The following is a 21,869-nucleotide window of genomic DNA, read 5'->3' as shown; positions in this document are numbered from 1 at the left end:
ATGCCTACCTCATACCATACCTGATTCCATCTCATAGTAAGAGTAAATACCGTTGCAAATCTAGGGTTCAGTTATCACTTTGCCACAAGCCAAAGCAAGGGGTAGCACATTCTTGTACTGTCCTTGGAGCAAATTGGAAAGGAGTCACAATCTCCCTCCCAGTTTTCCCACCATCTGGGAATGAATAACTAGGTCTATACCTGTGCACCATAAGTCATACAATATGCCTCCACATCTATACTGTCTGACATGTTTGGGAGGAATAGCTAAGGTGCCATCCAGTTCTCAAGCTCTCCTTCACCTTCCTATCCATTTGTGTAGGGTAGGAGCCTGCTTCCCTTCCCACCCTAAGAAGGATTGTAGAGGTAGCTGCATAAAGGTATAAGAAAGCCCCTTATATTCCCTTACTCCTTTGTGATGGTACACTGGATGGATTACAGTCTGGGTTTGGGTCTGCATCTATACTCATCAAACACCAGCAAGAATAATTAAACAACACATATACACTAACTTGTTACAGAATAGAGTGGTTTGAGCACTTTTTCCAGTGTAATAGCTGCACAACTCTTCCCAGCATTCCCAAAGGTATAGTGCAGTTTTGTATTGACCCAACTGCAGCCCAGTGTCTCAAGGCTACAATCAAACGCTGGGTATGTAAGAGAAAGTGAGACTGGGGTGAGATAGTAGGCAGCATCAGTCCAAAGAGATAAAAGAAGTCTGAGAACAAAACCAGATGGATTTCTCTAATGTGCTACAGGGTAGAGGTGGACAAATGACAGTACAAAGGGGCAAAATTGTCCTGAAAACAGCAGAAAGGAGAGACTCTTCCAAGGGACATGCTGCCCTTCACAAGAGTGCAAGAAAAGATGCTGTGTGTTATACCGCACTGTGTGACTTGTTTTTGCTTGGATCTTTGGGCTGTGTTGGGTTGTTCAATCTAGTTTTCAGAATGCCAAGTGTTGGGCTTCCCACTACGTTGCTAGGGAAACTATCCTGTAACTTACTCCTTTATATTGAGCATACATTTTTCCTTCATAGAATCATAGAATATGAGGGTTGGAAGGGACTTCAGGAGGTCATCTAGGCCAACCCCCTGCTCAAAGCAGGACCAATCCCCAACTAAAGCATCCCAGCCAGGGCTTTGTCAAGCCTGACCTTAAAAACTTCTAAGGAAGGAGATTCCACCACCTCCCTAGGTAACTCATTCCAGTGTTTCACCACCCTCCTAGTGAAAAAGTTTTTCCTAATATCCAACCTAAACCTCCCCCACGGCAACTTGAGACCATTACTCCTTGTTCTGTCATCTGCTACCACTGAGAACAGTCTAGAGCCATCCTCTTTGGAACCCCCTTTCAGGTAGTTGAAGCAGCTATCAAATCCCCCCTCATTCTTCTCTTCCACAGACTAAACAATCCCAGTTCCCTCAGCCTCTCCTCATAACTCATGTGTTCCAGTTCCCTAATCATTTTTGTTGCCCTCCGCTGGACTCTTTCCAATTTTTCCACATCCTTTTTGTAGTGTGGGGCCCAAAACTGGACACAGTACTCCAGATGAGGCCTCACCAATGTCGAATAGAGGGGAACGATCACGTCCCTCAATCTGCTGGCAATGCCCCTACTTATACATCCCAAAATGCCATTGGCCTTCTTGGCAACAACGGCAAACTGTTGATTCCTATCCAGCTTCTCGTCCACTGTTACCCCTAGGTCCTTTTCTGCAGAACTGCTGCCTAGCCATTCGGTCCCTAGTCTATAGCGGTGCATGGGATTCTTCCGTCCTAAATACAGGACTCTGCACTTGTCCTTGTTGAACCTCATCAGATTTCTTTTGGCCCAATCCTCTAATTTGTCTAGGGCCCTCTGTATCCTATCCCTACCCTCCAGTGTATCTACCTCTCCTCCCAGTTTAGTGTCATCTGCAAACTTACTGAGGGTGCAATCCACACCATCCTCCAGATCATTTATGAAGATATTGAACAAAACCGGCCCGAGGACCGACCCTTGGGGCACTCCACTTGATACCGGCTGCCAACTAGACATGGAGCCATTGATCACTACCCGTTGAGACCAACAATCTAGCCAGCTTTCTATCCACCTTATCATCCATTCATCCAGCCCATACTTCATTAACTTACTGGCAAGAATACTGTGGGAGACCGTGTCAAAAGCTTTGCTAAAGTCAAGGAACAACACGTCCACTGCTTTCCCCTCATCCACAGAGCCAGTTATCTCATCACAGAAGGCAATTAGATTAGTCAGGCATGACTTGCCCTTGGTGAATCCATGCTGACTGTTCCTGATCACTTTCCTCTCCTCTAAGTGCTTCAGAATTGATTCCTTGAGGACCTGCTCCATGATTTTTCCAGGGACTGAGGTGAGGCTGACTGACCTGTAGTCCCCCGGATCCTCCTTCTTCCCTTTTTTAAAGATGGGCACTACATTAACCATTTTCCAGTCGTCCGGGACCTCCCCGATCGCCATGAGTTTTCAAAGATAATGGCCAATGACTCTGCAATCACATCCGCCAAATCCTTTAGTACTCTCGGATGCAGCGCATCTGGCCCCATGGGCTTGTGCTCGTCCTTTCTTAATTTTATCCCATTTCCTCTAGCTATACCCCCTTTTACTCTGTGAATTACTCTTTTTTCTGATTACACCCCTAAAATATTTGTAGACTGTTACTTTGCTCTCTTTTAGTCATCATTTAGTCAAGCAATTCATTTTCAGATCCTTTAGGGTCTTATCCTCCTGTTCCCACTGAAGTCAATGGAAAAACTCATACTGATGTCAATGGCACCAGGCTTAGGTCCTTCACTTTGCCCTGTAACTCAATCACTCCAGCCCATTGCTGTTCTCCAAATTCCCTCCAGTTTCTCAATATCTTTCTGGTACAACCTGGAAGCGATGTTACAGATGAACACTTGAGTTGTTTAGGGAAGAAAGGGATGGTACTGAATATGCAGTCCAAAATTGTGCTGACCATTTTTGTTGTTTTATCACATATTTACTACTAGCCACCTGTGTTTTGGATTATTTTCCACCAGGTGTTAGTTTACCCCCACCCTCCCTCCTTATAGTGTTTCTGAGCTATCTGATCTCTCAAACTCCCTCTCTATGTTCTCATTGTTAGTATTTTTAATTCCTCTAGTTTCAGCAGTTGCAGGTGTCGTTTATTCCTTTTTCTTAGGTAATTCATGGAGACAGTAAATAAGACTGTACTTAACAAAGATATTAACATATTTTTTCTGTCTTCCACAACACTAAAAAGCTAGTTTTCAAAGAAGCATTTTTGTACAAATCACTGTTAATCCCATGTTTTCTACAATCCATATTTTAATACTTCTGAAAATTACATTTTCTTCTATAGACCCTTTGAACAGTATTTTAAGAGAGCTTACTCTTGGTGGAAATTTTGAAGACATGCTACCAAAACATGATGAGAAGATCTGTTTTGTCGCCATTAGCTGTGACAAAAGCCAGATGTGCTTGAATTACAGCAATAGAACCTAAATGACCCTCTTGTTTTAATGTTGAGGCGGGCGAGGAAGTTTTCAATGTGGTGGTGTAACTTTCAATGTCCTTTAAAGCCTTGTAATTGTGCTATACATAGTGAAAGATGAATAGGTGTCTGATTGAGGGGTTTGGGATAGAAATCTGTCATTTTATATTTTGTTTTCTCCACTCTCTAATGTTTTGGTGTTAATATTTTTCACTTTCCAGAGAAAAAGTTACAGCAAAGGCTGAATATCAGAGCAGATTAGAATATAGAAAAAATTGGTTCTCACTTTACAAAATAAAAAAAAATACCATTGTTCAGCTTTGTTAACCATTTAGGTATTTACCTTCTTCCAAGTCTCTGTGTGCTTTTAGCTTCTGCATGCAAATTGGATAACTCTCAAATCTCAGAAATAAATTTCCTTTGAGATCAAAAATACTGGTCTTAGCAAAAATACTGAAAAGTAGTTCCCTGAAAAAATGGTACTACAATAACGAGCTGTCATTGTCGCCTTGCATGTCTGACCCCCAGATTCAAGGACACACTGATCAAACAACACAGCTTTTTTCCAGCATCCCCAGTGATCAAATATGAAGCCTAAGTTAAAAGAACAAATGTTAGAGTTAATCATAACAATAAAATAATAATAATTAATAAAATGTTACGAACCATGTATTTTTTGTTAAGTGTGGGCCATATGCAATTTAGACTATAGGAAGATGTACTCAGTGCCCCTTTAATTAGAAATGAAAAATAAAAATCAAGAACTTCTATACATTTTTGTGGAACTACGGTTAATAAAAGTGAATTTGAGCTTTAGATATTTTCTATTTATTAAAAAAAAACAAAAAATTTTAAGCAAAGCCAAAGTTAATTTTCCTTTTCATGGCTTTCTCTGAGTTTGTAATTAAATCAAATACCACCATTCAAGGATGGGTATAGAGACCACTGTGCAGTGATTGGTCCAGTTCTTTATAGGGCAAAGTAGAAGAAGAATGTCAAGCAAAGCAGTAAGAGAATTATTTACTGTTGACTGACCTTTCCATAATTGTGTATGCTTTACAAATAAACCACAGGAACAGGAGGACAGGGAAGCCCCTTTTCTGCACCCTTACAAAATGAGTTTCTTTTTTACGTGAAACAGCATTATTGATCAAAGCAAAGGGTACCACCATATGTAAAGGAGAAACAGCTGGCAGTCACCTTTCTGTCACTCACACACACACACTTGTGCATAGACCCCACACTTATTAAAAACAGGTCAGATCAGATTCCAGGTTCACACTGCAAAATTAATGACAACCTTGCAATAAAGTAACAGCATGAATTTGAGCCTTGTAATACAATGTGATTACTAGCATTTTTATTAGCTGGGCTTGAGCAGCAGGCAAGGCCGGCTGGTATTTGACACACAAACAGGGATGTTACCAGGTGCTCTGCTCTAAAGTGTCACATCAAAGTCACAGCCCTGCTGGCTTGGCTTACACCTGAGCCAATTAGCCTAAGAGATCAGAAGAGGCCTGAAAAGAAAATACAAACCCTTATTTTTGTGCTGGAGAGAATCACTTGATCCCAGGTAAGATGATACAAGACAACAATAGTAGCTAAAATATGGAAAGGGAGGAAGAGGGTACAAGGAGGAGGCTGGATGGTGAGAGGTTGCGATAAGAGAACTAGCATCAAATAAAGAGCAATGTGAAAAGCAAAAGTGCTTTATGCCTGTCCCTCTCTCAGTGTGTTTGTCAGTCTTTTGTTGGCAACAAAGGAGCTAATTGAAATGAAACAATCTCCAGTCTGTTTGTTGGCACATCAAATATGCTGTAAGATATGCTGATTCTTGCTCCTCTTGAATTATTGAACATCATGCCTTTAATAAACAAGGCCGGGAGAAAAAAATCTCAAAGATATACTGCTTTCTAAAGGTGCTCTTTCTAGGATTCTGCTTCATTTAATTTGTTCTAAAGTAAAAATAATATCAGACATAAAAAAATTAAGAATTTAACTGCATTGGATCATTAACAAATTTTAACATATTTAGAATGGCACAGCTTATTTTCACAGCACAACAGCAGTTTTTCAACGGGGGCCCTGCCTTCTTGTTCTCATGAAAACAATTAAAAAAAACAAAAACCAGAAATGAAATCTGCAACAAGTCTTCAAAACCAAGAAAGCATGATTTTTAACCAATTTATTTGGCAGTGACATTCTCTTTACAAAAATATGAAAAACAACCATTTCCCAAATATTTATGCAGACACAAAGCTATTCATGTGGATGTTTTTGAAGAAGGAATCAAAAGTGACATGGTTAAAGTGAATAGCTGTTCATAACTGGAACAAATGTCTCCAAACATTACTTTTCAATATTCCTCTAGCTCTAGTTAAATATTCCCAATAACAACTAATTCACAAATCAGATTAAAAAAACATAAATTGCAAAATGTGTATGGAGAAGAGTGTGGGTAAATGTTAATCGGATGAAACATAGATATTTAGAGCATAAGAATTACAGAGAAGTAATGTTCTTTTCTCCAAAGATACCCATCTAAATGGATTATCACTCTTAGTCCCAAATCTTCTATTCCAGCAGACAGCTTGGATATCAAGGTCTATTGTGAATAGTTCCATAAGGAAGGCAAGAATACTCCTCCCATACTACTCCAGACTACAGCTAGTCAGATATGTCTCATCCATGAGGCTGCAGTAACTATCAAGGCCTGAATGCACACTGTGATGGGTTGGGTCACAGAAACCCGCTTGAGACTGCCACCTGATGTGCTGGGACTACCTCTGAGCCCATTTTCCCTGGCAGCTTGGGACTTCAGTACCCTGTCTTGTTAAGCCAGACACACTAGCCTGCTGCAAACACAGACCCACATCTGAACCACATCCCCCACAAGGTGCAGGCTTAACTGAAAACAGCTTAAGAAGTGCTCCTGTCTCCAGCATGCAGATACCCAGCTCCACTGGGGTCCAAACCCCAAGTAAATCAGTTTTACTCTGTATAAAGCTTATATAGGGTAAACTCCTAAATTGTTCGCCCTCTATAACACTGATAGAGAGATATGCACAGCTGTTTTCTCCCCCCAGTATTAATTACTTGCTCTGGGTTAATTAATAAGTAAAAAGGGATTTTATTAAATATAAAAAGTAGGATTTAAGTGGTTCCAAGTAATAACAGACAGAACAAAGTAAATTATCAAGCAAAATAAAACAAAACCACACAAATCTAAGCCTAATACAGTAGGAAACTAAATGCAGGTAAATCTCACCATCAGAGATTTTCCAATAAGCTTCTTTCACAGACTAGACTCCTTCCTAGTCTGGGTCCAGCAATCATTCACACCCCCATAGTTACTGTCCTTTGTTCCAGTTTCTTTCAGGCATCTCTTTGGGGTGGAGAGACTATCTTTTGAGCCAGCTGAAGACAAAATGGAGGGGTTTCCAGGCCTTTTATAGTCTCTCTCTTGTGGGTGTAAACCCCTTTGTTCTCTTGTGCAAAATCACAACAACAAGATGGAGTCTATAGCCACCTGGGCAAGTCACATGTCTATGGATGATTCAGCTTTTTTCAGGCCAATGCCATTTTTTACATATTAATTTGAATGTTCCCAGGAACGCTTAAATGTGGATTGGCGTCTCCCAAAGTCCATTGTCAGTTAAGTGTTTCTTGATTGGGCACTTACTGAGTATAGTCCTCTCTCAAGAAGCTGACCAAATGCTTCACTGAGGCTACTTTGAATCAGACACATTGAGATATAAGTACATAGTCAATATTCGTAACTTCAAATTCAAAAATGATACACACATACAGACAGCATAATCATAACCAGCAAACCACGACCTTTCTATAGACACCCCACTTGGCCTCCTCTGTACAAGACCTGGTGCAACCATAGGACCCTGGTCACAACAATGATCTATACGGTCACAGTTCCTGTCAATAATGTCACACACCCACTCTGCAGATGGGGAGGATGCATGGATCGCATAAACCTGCCTCATGTGTGCTGCAGACATGCCATACCCGTGAAAAAAAAAGCAGAAAGTGGGCTTATTTTTGGCTTAATTGGCTTGTGAGTTGCTTGTTGGCTAGTTTTTGGCTTGTGGCTTGTTGCTTGTTTTTTTTATCAGCTCCCGGCAAGCAGGGGCAAGAGTCAGAGGTGCACAGTGGGCCCACCACAGTCCCAGACTGCTTGCCGGGGGATCTAGACAAATAGAGTGTTGGGGTTAGAATCATAGAATATCAGAGTTGGAAGGGACCTCAGGAGATCATCTAGTCCAACCCCCTGCTCAAAGAAGGCACAATCCCCAATTTTTTTTTGCCCCAGATCCCTAAATGGCCCCCTCAGGGTTGAACTCACAACCCTGGGTTTAGCAGGCCAATGCTCAAAACCACTGAGCTATCCATTATAACACATATGACTGAAGAACATTCATTCATTAGCTCTCAAAGCAAGTTTTCATGGAGCGCTAACAGCAGCACTAAAGTGTTAGAAACTGATTCATTAATGATATCTTGACAGAATTTTACATTATCCTTTGTTTTTTTAGTAGAGATACATATCTGTATTATAGTGTGTATGTGGTTAACACATTGTTCACAAAATCTGGGTTTTATTCAAGGTAGAAACAGAAATACTGAATCAGGGATAAGAAACAACTAAATTATTCTAAGCAGTGTATATGATTTTCCCTGTTTTTATAAATTAGTCGAAAGGAGGAGGGGGTGGTAAAAAGACATACCAGTTTGGATGGAACAAATCAATTCATTCTCAACAAATCAATTCATTCTCCTCCACTCCCCTTAATGTTTTTAAAATTAAGTTAACAGAAGTACTGGTCTCCTTTAATAAGACCCTAGATCTAGCCCCATGGTATGCATCTAGATTCTGATATCAAAGAAACAATCCTGAAAAAGGGAGGTTGAGACTTACCAGTAGGCCTTGGTTCCCTGCTACTAGGATAATTACCCAGGCTGCAGAGATGTTATATTATGTTAAATATACAAACATTTTTTTACTGACTGTACATGGAAAGATCTCACTGGCAGAAACTTTTTTCTATGGTGACTGGAGTTTTTATTTCAGTTATAATATTAATTTTGAAGACCTGCAAGTTTTGAGATAAATAACAAACAGTATGTGTTCAAGAAAAAATGTTAGGAAGTATATACTGTGTAGCTAATCTTTTATTTTACATGATAACAAAATCACCAACTTTTTTGTAGAATAAGCATTTCTAAACCATCAAATTCAAACTGACACTGAAACATCTCATGGTTGGAATAATGTAAAGACTTGAAATTAAACAGTAATTTCCTTGCTATGGATTTGTTAATCTCTCAGGTTATGAGCTACACAGGGTAACATCAAAGTGTACATGAATATCTTCATCCAAAGGTATGCCCATTTCTCATGTCAATTTCTGATGAAAAGAAGAAAAATTGAATGTTATCCATCAGATGACTAAAAATAAGCGGTTGTACCATATATAATTTGCATAAAATGTATGGTATGTCCAATAAAGAACAGTATTGGAACTAGATATTTATATACTGAGTATCTGACTTGATTTTTGAAAACAATGTGCTCCATTTTTAAAAAGGGATCAAGATTGCATATACCTGTAATAACATTTTAAAATATCCTCTTCTGTATAAGTAAGAGAATGTAATTTCCTTACTCTGTAATAACATAGTGTAAAAATACCTCTCTGGAAAATGTTACTGGCAGCTATATTGAGCGTTGTTCAAGCCTGAGTATGGGGCTATGCTGTCCCACAAGCCCCAGGGGAATTCTGACCCTGTTTCCCCCTTGCTGTAAAGTAATTTGTTAGAGCTCTTTCCTAGGTGTACACATGCATTGTCTTGTGCAAGATCTGTTCTGCTGGCTGGCAGGTTAGGGATGCAGCCTGGGATCTCTCCTTTCCCAACCATCTGCATAGGTGAGTAGGAAGAACTTAAAGTAGAAAATCTGAAATACAGACTAAGGCCTTGTCTACACTACAAAGTTTTGTCAGCAAAAGCTTCCTTTTGACAACAAAACAGTGGAGGTGTACATACTACAAAGCTACTTTTGGTGGCAAAACTCTGCTATTTTGTCAACAAAATAAAACTACCTCAGTTAGAGGCATAAACCTTTTTGCAGCATAGTTAAAGCAGCAAAGCGTCAGCATAGACCCTGCTCTTTGTTTTGTTGACACAACTGGCTTCCACCAGTATCCCACAATGCCTTCTTTGACTGGTCTCTGCTCACTATTTTGATCTCTGCTTCCCTGCAGGCATCTGCCCCTCCCCTTCCAAAGCTCCTGGAAGTATCAGACAGCTAAGCATGCTGCTCCTTTCGGAGAACAAAGAGCAAATCATTAGCATGGAATGCTTCTGTTCTGCCCTGCACTAGGAACACAGCTGCAGGCAGACTGCTGGTGGGAGGAATGGGGATGGGGGGAGACTGCTGTGCTGCTTTGACATTCCTCAGCATGGAGAGCTCACAGAGGTGCTCAGGATGCCACTCCCAGCAGCTGAGGAAGCTGTGGGAGAACTCAGAGGGAATCATAGAACCATAGGCAGGCAGGCAGAGTGGGCTGCTTTGGGAGAGGCTGCTGTGCTGAGCAGAGCCAGGGGCTGACATGGAAGGTATCTCCCTCCTCTTGCCTCAGGTTAGGTCTGTCAGCCTGCTGTCTCCCCTGGCCCAGACACACCACTCTCCTGTCCCTCTCCCCACATACTTCAGTTGAAAAGCAGCTATTCACTTGGATGCCAATGGAACAATGGGATTGAGAAACCTGCATCATGTGACCCTATACCTGCTCCATGAGGCATTGCAAACCCTTCCCAAAGCACCCTATGGCCAGTTGCACAGCGGGATAGCTACCCACAGTGCACTGCTCTCTGTGTCAGTGCAAGAGCTGCTACAGTGGATGCACTCTGCCAACTAAAGGAGCTAATGTGGATATGCAGCAGAGATGTCATAATCTAAGGGTAGCCTAGAATTCCTCCTTACTTGTAAGGGGTTAAGAAGCTCAAATAACCTGGTTGGCACCTGACCAAAGGGACCAATGAGGAAAGAAGATACTTTCAAATCTGGGGGGAGAGGCTTTGTGGTGTGTTCTCTGGGGAAATCAGAGAAGCATCAGGTCAAAAAAACTCCTTCTCCTATAAACCATCCTGTACAAGTCTCTGATATAACAAAAAGAGTAAGTAAATAAGGCAAGGCGCGTTAGATTACCTTTTGTTTTCAACTTGTGAATTTTCCCTTTGCTAGAGGGAGGTTTATCCCAGTTTTTTGTAACTTTAAAGTTTTGCCTAGAGGGGAATCTTCTGTATTTTGAATCTGGTTATCCTCTAAAGTATTTACCATCCTGATTTTACAGAGGTGATTCTTTTACCTTTTCTTTAAATAAAATCCTTCTTTTAAGAACCTGACTGATTTTTCCAGTGTTCCGAGACCGAGGGGTTTGGGTCTTTGATCATTTTGTAACCAATTGGTTAGGATATTGTTCTCAAGCCTCCCCAGGAAAGGGGGTGTAAGGGCTTGGGGGGATTGCTGGGGGAAGAGGAACTCCAAGTGGTCCTTTTCCCTGGTTCTTTGTTAAATCACTTGGTGGTGGCAGCATTACTTAAACCCAAGGTACAAGGGAGAATTTGTGCCTGGGGAGTTTTTAATCTAAGCTGGTAGAAATAAGCTTAGGGGGTCTTTCATGCAGGTCCCCACATCTGTATCCTAAAGTTCAGAGTGGGCAGGGAACCCTGACAAGAGGTTTTAATTAAAGTGGCATAACTTTTGCCGACAAAACTTTGTGTTGAACAATGTCTAATTCTGATGTTTCAGAACATGTGGTGAAAAAGGTTTGGTGACAGTTTTTCAGAGAGGGTTCAGGTCAAAGTGTGGATGTAATATGATGCATCCAAGTTTTGCAAGAGCAGATTTTTTCAGTAGGTCAGTGTCCATGAGCCAAACTGGTTAAGATTCCTTCCAAAATGTTATATGTTTATTCAGTTTACATGCCTAAATATCAGTTTTTCAAATGTTAAAATCATAGCAAGAAAAAAGTATATCTGCAAAAATTTAGTTGTAGTTAAAGGACACTTAAAAATAATGAAAATATATTCCAAGATGGTGGCTTTTAGCAAATCTTCATGGCTATTTTTAAAAACCCTTGAAAATTACAGGTCAGTGTCTTCTCAAGCCTCAGGTCATGTTAAGGGGGGTGATGAAAAGGAGCCATACAGCAGCAGAGCTCCTCAGAATTCCTCTCTTGGCTCTAAGAGACTGCCTGCTATCAATAGCATCACTTGCTGACCATTATGATAGTAAACTGGGCCATTAGCCCCCAGTACCTGAGGAAAATTTTAAAAATTATTTTACTACAAAAGTGATAGATTATATATGTCCTGATTCTCCTGAGAGAGAGAGAGAGAGAGAGAAAGAAAGAAAGAGAGAGAGAGAGAGAGAATCAGGACATATCCCCCTCCCCATACCTTTAAACAGTTTGGGTTTGGACAAAGTTTAGCGACTACATTTAAATATTAAGTGATCCTATTCAATGAATTGTTTGTGTGTGTGTTGAACAGTGTCCTAAAGGAATGGCATCTCAACCTATCAACAAATTATCTAGAATCACTCTGAGGACAAATATAATAGAGTCAGCCACTTTAGGAGAAAGTATATAATGAAAAAATAATTAAAAGGGAAGAGGTGGAAGATCTTACTGTTTTTTTACACAATATTTTTGCATAATTTTAAAAACTGTTAGAAAACCAACCAGCACAATTTTGAGCTGACCATTGCTTCATTTACCCAGATGTATAGAAAGTTGGAAAGGCATTCTTAGCATTCATTCAATGTCCTTGAGTACTCAGCTTCCCTTTAGGCTTTTTTTTATCTTACAGAGTGAAATATGGTTAACTAGTCACTAATGCACTTGACTTCTTATTCCCCTCTGGAACGTTTTTTTTTTTCAACAGATGTTTTCAAAATAATTAAATGGTGGTGAGCATGCATTATTGACAATGTCTGATGCCACACTAATGCACTCCATATTTAAATATTTTTCACCAGCCAGGCTGAGTGTTCAGGAATGTGCTATTTACAAATAGCTGCTGAAAAGTACTTGGATTTGGAATGCGAAGGTAGGGAAACATTGATATTAAGTAGGTAATAGTTTATCAAGAGGACATCTGTGCCATTCTCTATTCAGGAGCTATCTGAATATTCAGATAGACTTCCATCGTTTGTAAATTGTCCTTTAAAGCAAAAAGGAAAACACTATAATCACTTCGTATCCATGTTGCTGGCTTTGGGTGCCTCTGAGTGCAATAAATGAAAAGATTTGGCCACTGCGTTCCTCAAGAACACTTACATACCTGTGAAGAATTGGGCAATAACAGCATAAATCCTGTTTTCTGTTATACCCATGCCACCCCATTGACTTCTGTGAATAGAGCCAATGTAATTGAGGCAATAGGGCTGACCTCGATATGCATAAAACTGAGTCCAGAATGTTTTAGTTCCTAATGTTTTCCTTTCTTACCTAAAATAAAATTTCTCAGTCAAAATTATTAGGGAACCAAGCCTATGCAGAAAGAAAAGGAGGTCTTGTGGCACCTTAGAGACTAACACATTTATTTGAGCATAAACTTTTGTGAGCTACAGCTCACTTCATCGGATGCTCAAATAAATGTGTTAGTCTCTAAGGTGCCACAAGTACTCCTTTTCTTTTTGCGGATACAGACTAACACGGCTGCTACTCTGAAGCCTATGCAGAGAAATTCCTCAAGATCCTTCTCTCCCTCACACTCCAACATGAAAAGTAAAATGGAATCATAGAAGTCACAGTAAAGATGTAAAATGCCTACACACTATTGGATTATCATTTTTACCTTTCTGCTCCCTACCATCCATGTTCCAGTACTTTGTCCTATCTAGGTTTAAAAGTTAACCTCTTCCCTACAGAGATTGTACAATAACCTAATACATTTCCCTTTCAAGTGCTTTTCTAGATATAAAAGTGGCTGGAGTCAATGCATACTTCTAATCTCTGCCAAATAACAGGGCATAAGCCTTTGTAATGCTAACTGTGCCAGGGGTCCTCATCATGCAGGGGTCTGCCTATTCAGAGACCAGTGCAGGAACAGTGCTTTAGAGAGGGAATCTGTGTCTATTCCTGACTTTACCAATGGCCTCATGTGGGGCCTTGCTGAAGTCACTCCAACTGCCTGTGCTGCTGTCTGCATCCATAAGAAAGGGGTCAAGAATACTTAGTCACATTTGTAAAGCACTTTGAGATCTACAGACAAAAAGTATTATGTATTGTTATAAAATCATAGGGAGTACTGAGGGATGTTACTTTCATTACACTGTATCTTTGTAAACAATATATATTTTGCATTTCTTGTATATTTTACAGTGTTTTAAAACATTGTTTATTATATTCACAAACAAAAGTGAAGTCAACATCTCACAGACACACAGGTTACCAAGCTGGAAAATAAAACGTCTAGTTTTTCCTAATATTCAAGAAATTATTGTTATGATGTCATTATATCTATTTATCTATATATAAATAGATATATAGATGAAATGAACTCAACCTTTTTTCTCCTTATTAGGATTTAATGATATTATTAGTATAATTAAGCTTCTCATTAAATTTTTTCATGCTTATATTGAGCTGCTGTTCCCTGCAGATTTGAAATGAAATTCTCATATAATTATGATAGTTCATTTTAAATGAGGATTTGGAATGTAGGATTGCAATGAGGGTTCATAGAAATTATAAATCACTGGTAGAATTACAAAATTGCTGGATTCTGTGAACCCTACTAATTAGAAAGGGCTAAAGAAAAAATATTGTTCTTAAATTTAGTGTACAGATATGCCCAAGCAGGGGACTAGTGAGAATGAATATGCATATATACACACACTAGGCTGATCTAGCAGCAACATAGAAACATAGAACTGGAAGAGACCTTGTGAGGTCATCTAGTCCAGTCTCCTGCACTCATGGCAGGAATACATATTATCTAGACCATTCCTGACAGGTGTTTGTCTAACCTGCTCTTAAAAATCTCCAGTGATGGAGATTCCACAACCTCCCCAACACATCATCAAGGATTTACAACCTATCCTGAAGGACGACCCATCACTCTCCCAGATCTTGGGAGACAGGCCAGTCCTTGCTTACAGACAGCCCCCCAACCTGAAGTAAATACTCACCAGCAACCACACACCACACAACAGAACCACTAACCCAGGAACCTATCCTTGCAACAAGGCCCGTTGCCAACTGTGTCCACATATCTATTCAGGGGACACCATCATAGGGCCTAATCACATCAGCCACACTATCAGAGGCTCGTTCACCTCTGCATCTACCAAGGTGATATATGCCGTCATATGCCAGCAATGCCCCTCTACCATGTACATTGGCCAAACTGGACAGTTTCTACATAGAAGAATAAATGGACACAAATCAGACGTCAAGAATTATAACATTCATAAACCAGTCGGAGAACACTTCAATCTCTTTGGTCACTCGATTACAGACCTAAAAGTGGCATTTTTTCAACAAAAAAACTTCAAAAACAGACTCCAACGAGAGACTGCTGAATTGGAATTAATTTGCAAACTGGATACAATTAACTTAGGCTTGAATAGAGACTGGGAGTGGATGGGTCATTACACAAAGTAAAACTATTTCCCCATGTTTATTCCACCCTCCCTTCCCCCCCCCCCCCCCCGCCCCACTGTTCCTCAGACTTTCTTGTCAACTGCTGTAAATGGCCCACCTTGATTATCACTACAAAAGATTCGCTCCCCTCCCCTCCGCTCTCCTGCTGGTAATAGCTCACCTTAAGTGATCACTCTCCTTACAGTGTGTATGATAACACCCATTGTTTCATGTTCTCTGTGTATATAAATCTCCCCACTGTATTTTCCACTGAATGCATCTGATGAAGTGAGCTGTAGCTCATGAAAGCTTATGCTCAAATAAATTTGTTAGTCTCTAAGGTGCCACTAGTACTCCTTTTATTTTTTTTTTCTCCCTTATCCTTGTAAGAACCTCATATGTACTTGAAAACTGTTATCATGTCCTCTCTCAGTCTTCTCTTTTCCAGACTAAACAAACCCAATTTTTTCAATCTTCCCTCACAGGTCATATTTTCTAGACCTTTAATCATTTTTGTTGCTCTTCTCTGGACTCGCTCCAATTTGTCCACATCTTTCGCCGAGAACTGGACACAATACTCCAGGTGAGGCCTAATCAGCACAGAGTACAGCGGAAGTATTACTTCTCGTGTCTTGTTTACATCACTCTTACTAATACATCCCAGAATGATGTTTGCTTTTTTTGCAACAGAGTTACACTTTTGACTCATATTTAGTTTGTGATCCACTATGACCCCCAGATCCTTTTCCACAGTACTCCTTTCTAGTCAGTCATTTCCCATTTTGTATGTGTGCAACTGATTGTTCCTTCCTAACTGGAGTACTTTGCATTTGTCCCTATTGAATTTCATCTGATTTACTTCAGACCATTTCCCCAGTTGTCCAGACCATTTTGAATTTTAATCCTACCCTCCAAAGATAGTGAACAGAACCGGACCCAGAACTGATCCCTATGGGACCCCACTCATTATGCCCTTGCAGCATGACTATGAACCACTGATAACTACTCTCTGGGAATGGTTTTCCAACCACTTTTGCACCCACCTTATAGAAGCTCCATCTAGGTTGTACTATAATTAATGGTATTGCCAGGCCCCAGGGTTAAAGGTTCAGAAGTTGAGCCCCGAAAAATCATAAGATTATTTTAGGTTCTTTTGCTTGCTTTCTGGTTTCTGAGCTTTCTGGGTCACATTTTCAAGCTTTTCCCTGAACCGTGAGGGCTGGAAACTTTTTTTTTTTTTTAATGAAAGCTGAGATTATCACTCAGTCAAATGCCTCCAGGAACTGGGTCTTTAAGAAAAACACTAACCATCAAATCTTGTAATAAAATCACAAGAGTTGGTAACACTGAATTAAGTTGTCTAAAACTTTCCATTATAAGACTTGCTTTTAAGTTACTTATAACTCTACCAACCTTTGGGTTGAAATTTTCCATGCCATTTGTCTGCCTCTGGCTGATCCTTTCGTTCATACTTTTGTTCTTTCATTCTTGACAGTTTCAGCTGGAATGGTCCAGACATTTCTGAGAACAAAGTTAGGTAATATACATGGTTTTGCTCATGTGAAAAAAATAATCTTGCAACCATTTCACAGACAAGCTCACCACCTCCATGCTTTAGAGCAAAGGCTTGAAATTTGGTAGAGGGAGCTGCCTTGGTGTTATGGATGTGCCTTTGGCCAGCCCCATGAAAATAACAAATGCTGATGGGGAAAAGGTACAAAAGGGAGACAAAGACTGGGTTAGTCCAAACACCTTTCTGGGATGCTTTAGATTTACTTAATCCTGTCTCAGCACAGTGGGGTTGAACTCGTGGCATCACTTCTAGCCCTATATTTCTATGATGATATGATCGTAATCGTCCTTGAATTTTATCAGAAGGCTTTTTGTTTGGGCTAGACCAGGCTTTTATCTTCCTTTTTTACCTTTTTCCATCACCATTTTAAGGTGATATGATAAACTTTTATTCACTTTCCCACAGTTGATCTCACAACTGGAGTAGGCCTATTAGGTCCAACCAGGCACTCACCAGCAATGTGGGTGACCTAAGGTCAAGTTTGCACACATTCAGCCACATTATGAGCTCCTGAAATTCATAAGTTTTCACATGCATAATAAAAACTAGTTACAGTTTGGTAGCGAAATTCTCTGATGATTCTATCTGTTCTGAACATGCCCCAGCCTGAGGTTGCAGGGGCTGAGCACAACTTTAACACCCCCTCCTCATGTATCCTTTTCTCCCCGCCTTCTATCTTCTTTTTCCTCTATCTTCCCTTTTGCCTTTTGTCTAACAGTGTGTCTATACTGCAGAATGCTTCTGGCTTCTTGCTGCTGGATCCCTTTTCCACAACAGGAAAGGCTTGGCAGGGAAGCTCCCTACTGCTGGAGCCCTACTGCGCCAGAGCTCAGCCTTTCCCCACTGCCTCTCCCTGCCAGAGCCTTTCTTCACCTCAATGAAAGGCTCTGGCAGTGGAGAGCAGCTGAAGATTTCCTCGCTGCATGCCCTTTGTCAGAGTCTTTCACTGACACGTGTAGCCACATAGCACAGTGTGATGTGTAGTGTAGACGTAGCTTAAGAGGAGTCTGTCTTAGTTGGTTAAGACTGTCTCTTTTGCAACACTGGTGTGAGCCTGTGACCAGAGGGGCAGCTAAAAGAAATATCTTAAACCACCGGATATTGGTACAAGTTTGCCAGGTTATAGAATTATAGAATATTAGGGTTGGAAGAGACCTCAGGAGGTCATCTAGGCCAACCCCCTACTCAAAGCAGGACCAACACCAACTAAATCATCCCAGCCAGGGCTTTGTCAAGCTGGGCCTTAAAAACCTCTAAGGATGGAGATTCAACCACCTCACTAGGAAACCCATTCTAGTGCTTCACCATCCTCCTAGTGAAATAGTGTTTCCTAGTATCCAACCTAGACCTCCCACACTGCAACTTGAGACCATTGCTCCTTGTTCTGTCATCTGCCACCACTGAGAACAGCCGAGCTCCATCCTCTTTGAAACCCCCTTCAGGTAGTTGAAGGCTGCTATCAAATCCCCCTTCACTCTTCTCTTCTGAAGACTAAACAAGCCCAGTTCCTTCAGCATCTCCTCATAAGTCATGTGCCTCAGCCCCCGATCATTTTCATTGCCTTCTGCTGGACTCTCTCCAATTTGTCCGCATCCTTTCTGTAGTGGGAGGCCTAAAACTGGACACAATACTCCAGATTTGGCCTCACCAGTACCGAATAGAAGGGAATAATCACTTCCCTCGATCTGCTGGCAATGCTCCCATAAATGCAGCCCAATATGCCTTCTTGGCAACAAGGGCACACTACTGACTCATATCCAGCTTCTCATCCACTATAATCCCCAGGTCCTTTTCTACAGAATTACTGCTTAGCCAGTCAGTCCCCGGCCTGTAGCGGTGCGTGGGATTCTTCTGTCCTAAGGTCTTGGAATGGCTGATAAGGCTGCATTTGTGTCTGTGTTTCTCTGTCAGGGATGTTGTAAATAAGAGGCAGCAGCAGAGACAGAAACTATATATCTTAGCTGCTCTTTTCTCCCTCCTTGTGTGTGTTTGTCTTGTTTTGTCTTCAAGGAAATGGGATCAGATTTTAACAACAACAGTAATAACATCAGCAAATCTCAACTAACTTCTACTTTTCACCCCCAAGCCCAAAAGGACAGTAATTACCATCTTTAATACAAACTAAAAGACTGTCAAATCAAATGAGGTGGGGGGGAGGGTCCTTCTAAAAACTCTCTGTAGCTAAAGGGAAAAGAAATAAGGAATATTGTTAAAATAAAAGCCTTACTTTATACTTTACTTTTCAAATGCCTTAACTATTTTTTCTTCCTTTTTCTTTATCTTTAATAAAAGGTTACAATATTTTTAATGGTATGTGTGCCATGGGACTAAGCAGGTTGAAGTTTCTTATTCAAAATCCCGAACCGAGTTTAACTGTTCAGTATTGTACAGTGACAGGGTCACAATAACCTTTGTGTCTGTGTTGTATTATTTCCATCACAATTAACTGCTAGGCTATGGGATGTTCTGGGCTTGGTATCTCTTTCTCTCTCTTCTCTTGAAAGTGTTCCACTGGTTATAAATACTTAAATATTCATTGCAGCGGGAACTGGAACCCAGGTATCTAGCCCCACCACCACTAGCAGGAGGCTATAGAGTTGTTCTCCCATTCTCTTTGGCCAAATGAATGTTTAAGTATTTATATGAAGTAGACCAACTTCAACATAAATGACTGAGAAAGAGCCACCCTAGAGTATCCTATAACCAGCACACTAATTTGCATTGTGGGAGACACAAGTTCAAGTCTCTGCTCCAAATCAGGTAGAGTAGAGACTCAAACCTGGATCTTCCACATTCTAAGTGAGTACTTGAAGTACAGGGCTATAGGTTGTAAGCCCAGGGAGGACAGTACTACTTCCACCTCATGTGGTTTTGTGAATGGCACCTAAGTTTGCTTGTGAAATTAGACCAAAAAAATGTTTTGGCCAAAAGTATTTTGTTAATTTGTGTCAAATTCACGAATAGCTTTGGTAGACTCGAAATTACATGTTTTGGTGAATAAACTATTTGTCCATAATTTTTTGCCTAACTCTATTCTGCATCCCTTTCTACCCTAGTCTATCCCAGAATCAAAGAAGGTCTTTTCCTCTTTTCTTCCCATCCGCAAAATAGCCAATATATTTTTCTTCCCTTCTTAGGTTTTCAAGACAGGTACTATATGTCTTCCGATAGGAGGAAAGTCTGGGGGTTATTTTTATTTCCACTTGCTCAGCTAAGCAAATGAAAGCTCAAAGTGGAGTAAGGTATCTTTTCTATTTGAAGTGATGGGGAAGCTCTGTGAGTACAAGCTGAACTTACCCTGCTCATCCAATAGTGGAAATTTGGTAGAGTCTTGCTGACTTCACTATCTGTCTATCTTAGGTGCTTTTTATCTTAGAAATACCTATCAGCTTGGTATCTAAGTGCCACCCAAAATGAGAAGTATCGGAGTCCATGACAAAATAGTATTATATCTCTTAAGTTCCCATCCCCTTTACTCTATGTCTGTCCATCATTGCTGTCTGAGCAATTTAAGGCGGGGGGGGGGGGGGGAGTTTTCACATATCATTTAAGTGAAAAAAAATCCCTTTTAATAATAATTAATAAAATTAAGCCCAATAATATGCTGTAATCATTTGTGGGATGTGGGAATTACAATGTTGCATTCTTTTATGTGTTTACAATTGGATTCACCTTTGCATTCAAGGCAAACATATATTACGAAACAAACACAGGTCCTGATGTGTTATCGATTGTCCTAGCAGCTAGTGTTTGTGAGAGTATATAGGGAGGAGTTTAAGGAAAATCACATAGGTGAGTATTTGTGGAGATGAAAGTGAGGGGTGGGAAGGAAGAACCAATGACAGAAAAAGAAATAAATACAGGTTGAAATTTATCCCAGTGCAAAGAGACAGCAAAAGAGGTGGCAAATGCACCTTACACAGTGGACAGTCACATGCTGTCCCTCTGCCCTGGGTGAATTTCATCCAAATTCTGTTTGAAGAGACAAAACTTTAAATGTCCAATAATACAAGCAATACATAAAACCTAGAGGAATGCAGTTCAACACATATACATAAATCCCCCAAATAAAACATAAACCTAAGACAAAACTGAAAGCCCAAGACAGTCCATGAATATATAGTGTGTATGCAACACATACACATTAACGAATACAGCCATAAATGTGCTAACATTTTTGGGAAGTACCAGTTGTTGCTTTGTACAGACCTCTTGAATGGCTGTGCTTTAATTGTTAAAGTTTTCCGAGACAATAGAAAGTAAAGTGCTGAATTTTTTTTTCTTTTTATTAAGCTTCTTCTCATCAGAACTTTTCTTCTTGCTTCTATTCCCATGCCCTTTTGTAGAGGCTGTGACCATAGCACCTTTCCACTAGGCAGAAGAATGATCAGGCATCGTCCTCTTGAGTTGATTGTAATGTACTTGTATAGAACAGCTGGGATAGCACTCTGGGAATGCCTCAGGATCCTTAACCCACTACCTCTGCCCAGTGTTGAGTCTTCAGTATCATGGTAAAATGACTGAATCTCATACTAAAGTATCAGACAAAGAGATGAATATATAAGCAATGTTTTGAGATATAATTTTAAGAAAACATTTTATTAAGATAGAAGTTATTACAGTGTTTCTTGTTAAAATCATATGCAACATAAACAATGAATGACACTGCTGACTTACAGCTTTCCCCTCTCCTTTATTTACTTGTATGGATCTAATCAATATGGGCTAGGTTGCAGCTCTGGCTTTGCAGAAATACATGGAAGAAAGGAGTAAACCTTACTCACCTGCCCACTTATTTCCTTGCACTTCTATGTCACACTTGCCTGGATTATTGTTTATGGAAGTTGAAGGGGGAATGCAGGGACTATGTATCAAATGCTTCTCCCCGCAAGCAAAACATGAGGAGTGGCAAGGGAGGGATATGGAATGGGTGGAGCCATGGTTCCATTCCCTCAGCACTCTAGCAAAGAGAGTGTACTGGAGGGGTTGCACCTGTGGCATAGCAAAGTATTGCCCCACTGCCACAAGAGAAGACTAAGCTGCAAAGAAAGATACAATTCCTCTTGAGGCTACACCCGTGGTGGTACTGTTGCCACACCACTCTGTATTCTGGGCTGAATCAAAAAGCT

Source organism: Chelonia mydas, chromosome 2 (genome assembly GCF_015237465.2).
Source record: "Chelonia mydas isolate rCheMyd1 chromosome 2, rCheMyd1.pri.v2, whole genome shotgun sequence".
NCBI lineage: Eukaryota > Metazoa > Chordata > Testudines > Cheloniidae > Chelonia > Chelonia mydas.
Note: the sequence above shows the minus strand (reverse complement) of the source record.